This window comes from Phascolarctos cinereus, unplaced genomic scaffold (genome assembly GCF_003287225.1).
Source record: "Phascolarctos cinereus isolate Bilbo 61053 unplaced genomic scaffold, phaCin_HiC Scaffold_4;HRSCAF=312, whole genome shotgun sequence".
Lineage (NCBI taxonomy): Eukaryota > Metazoa > Chordata > Mammalia > Diprotodontia > Phascolarctidae > Phascolarctos > Phascolarctos cinereus.
The window spans coordinates 87,007,699-87,011,107 of NW_027555847.1; positions in this window are offsets into that span (position 1 = coordinate 87,007,699).

Sequence of the window (3,409 nt, forward strand, 5' to 3'; positions counted from 1 at the left end):
CTTCTGCCCACCTGCCTCACTCTGTCCCACTGCGCCGCCCCCACTTGGGGCCTGGCCCCTGGGCTCCATTTCAGCCTTCTGGGGAGATAAAATTAAGTGACATTGGGGTGCCCTGGCAGGCAATGGGGTAAGCTCATTTTACTGTACTTAATAGATCAGGGAAGGAAGGCAACAACAGTGGCCTGGGTCCCTAGTAACTCCATCCATCACCCTGACATGGGAATTCGGTGGGTCTATGTTGTGGAGGCCATCCAACACCAAAGCTAGTATTTGAAAAATCCTCTTCCCTCCTTTCCCAAAAGTTTATGGGCATTAGAGATCCAACCTAGTATAGGAAGTGACAGGCTCGTGAGGCAAGGTGGTATGGATAGTTAGACTTCTCTTTATGCAATTTGATAGATGAGAGGATCAGGTCAAAGGACTGGTTTAGGGAGGCTCAGAAAGATTTTTGATGTCATAGCTGCTTCTTCTTTCTGGTTCCTAAATGGAGGCAGCTAGTTGGCACAGTGGATAGAGCACCAGCCCTGAAGTCAGGAGGACCTGAGTTCAAATCCGACCTCAGATCAAACACTTGACACTAGCTGTGTGATCCTGGGCAAGTCACTTAACCCCAATTGCCTTAAAAAAAAAAGCATTTATTAAGCATTTACTATGGGCCAGCCACCATTTTAAACACCAGTGATACAAAGAAAGGCAAATTCAGTTCCTGTCTTCAAGGAGCTCACCTTCTAATGGGGGAGACGACATGTAAATGAGTAGGTACACACAAGATCCTTGCAAAGTAGGAGGAAGGTGGTCTTAGAGGGGAAGGCCTCCTGTAGAAGGTGGGGCTTAAGCTGAGTCTTTTGAAGATAAAAAGTGAAGGTGAGGGTGAATTTTATATCAGGCATGAGGGATAGCCAGTGCAAAGGCACTAAGAAATAGATAGGTATTGAGTTGAAGGAAGAGCAAGTAGTCTATCCACTCTGCTGAATTTGGACTGTGCCAGTTTATGGATTAAGGCAAACTTGGACCAGGGAAGAGGGGAGAACATATAGTTCATAGCAGTGCTGAATTGGGCCAGGAAACATTTGACTCAACCCAGGCAGAGCCCAGGTAAAGTGCCAGGAGGTATTGTTTCTCACACAGAATCCCTGAGCTGATTTGTCTGGTGTGTTTGTTAGGACCCCATCCGGGGTCATGGATTACAAAAATTGGGAAAAAGATAATCTTGGTTTTAGGCTTAATCTCCTGTTAGTTGCCACTCTTTAAAGCTGATATGAGTTTCTTGGGTGCTTAAAACCCCCAGAGGGAAATTGCCACAGCATAACTGAAGCTAGAAGACAGCCTGTAAGGAGCAGGAGCTCATTACAGTATCCTCTGGGAAGTACTGGAAGGTAACTGCCCTGCTCTGGGCATCATTTTCTTCATTAGTGAAATGAGGAAGCTGGATTAGATGATTAAGGTCTCTCCAGGTTCTAAAACCTAAGACCCTTTGAATTATCAGGAATGTGTATTGAAGCTTTAGCATTTATAATTAATAGGCAAATTCTTTGTATCATGGAACCAGCACTTCCCAGAAGCCATTTCCTCTCACTTCCCTTTTTCTTCCTGGAATTGTCGTGTATACCCAACTCTCCCATTCTGCCCTGATGACTTGGGCAAGTAGAGACAACAGGTCTCTGTATCACTGATGGCCTAGCTGTAAACCTGTGCCTCACCAGCCTGAAGAAGGAAGGTCATGATATTCCTACCAGCTGGGATCCGTGTCTGTTTTAGCTGTCTTACATCAAAGAGCCATGCTCTGGGCACGTTGCCTCTCCACTGTCAAGGGGTTAACTAGGTTTTGCTAGGTGTGGGGGCTGCCTGGGCTCAAGCCTTGGATACCTTGGAGCAGGCCTGCACGACCTGTGGCCTGCAGGCTCTACCTCTACATTTTTCTCAGGCTGCCTGAAATCCTTTGGCAGGCTGAAGGTTCTGCAGGCCTGCCTTGGAGGATGGGAGGCAGTTCTGTGGCTTAATTAAAGTGGTTGGTTCTTACAGTCACTGTGAATAAGTTGAAGAATACATAAGGGTGATTCCTTTGGGAATATACAGACTGTATTCACACTTTGGGGGCTGAACCAGTCTAGATTCCCCTACCTAAAGCTGAGGCAGGGGGATTTGAGGGAGAGCCAGAAGGATGGGACAGTAAGGAGAGGGGAAGATTTGCCCAGGACAGGGGAAATCTTTACTGGAGACATAGAGCCAGGGCCTGAGCTCCCTGGACATTGGTCCTGTGACTTGAGATTTCCTACCCTCCTTAGTCAACTATTAAGTCCCTGCTGTGTGTCAGGCAGGCAGCTAGGTGGTGAAATAGAGTGCTGGGCATGGAGTCAGGAAAACCCATCTTCCTGAGTTCAAATTTGGCCTCAGACACTTACTAGCTTATGCTAACTGAGCAATACAAAACATAAACAGGTAAGTAAAAGCAAGAGGGGTCATTGAGGTAGCAGCACTGAGAGAAGAGCACTGGCCTTGGGATTATGAAGACACATCTTCCTAAATTCAAATCTGGCCTAAGACATTTATTAGCTGTGTGATCCTGGGCAAGTCACTTAATCCCATTTGCCTCAGTTTCCAAAATGAGCTGGGGAAGGAAATGGCAAAGCACTGCAGTCTCTTTGCCAAGAAAACACTAAATGGGGTCATGAAGAGTCCACTGAACTGACTGGACAAGTGTCAGGCACCAGGGGTGCAAAGAAAAGGAAGAAACAAACAATTCCTGCTCTCTATGAGCTCATGGCATAATGGGGAAAACCTAGCTTTAAAAAATCTTTAGAAACCTTGAGTCCCAGGCCCTAAGGCTGAGAGGTGCCAGGTTGAGGCCCCTAAGGATTCAGGATACAGAAGCCTGTCAGGTTCAGGGGAAATGGAAGGAAGGAGGGTCGAATCTGGGATGAATCCAAGCATGGCAGAGCCTGTCGAGGCCACCCCTTCGTTTCACAGATGGGAAAACGGAGGCCCTCAGAAGCGGGGTGATTGGCTCAGGTTTTTCTGCCCCAGGTCCATCCAGACCTCTTTCCGCTGGGCCACACTACTGCCCCCCACCCCCAAGGATTTAGTGCCACTTGGAGAGAGCATCTCCTTTCACAGATGGGGAAACTGAGGTCCAGGGAGGGAGAAGGATTTGCCCAAAGGAGGGCAGGGGGAGGGTGGGAGATGGGAGAAGAACCCAGCCCAGTCACTTCGCGGGGACCACAGGCCCTGCCACAGGGGCGCTACAGGTGTCGAAAATGTAGCTGGGGCCGAGGCGGGACACTCCTCCACCTCCCGCCCTCTTCGGCCCGGGGCTAGCCCCGCCCTTCCTCCTCCCCCCGCCCTTCCTCCTCCCCCCCCCCCCCCGCGCGAGCCTCGCGCCGCGCTCATTCAGATCTCGCGCCTCGCTCTT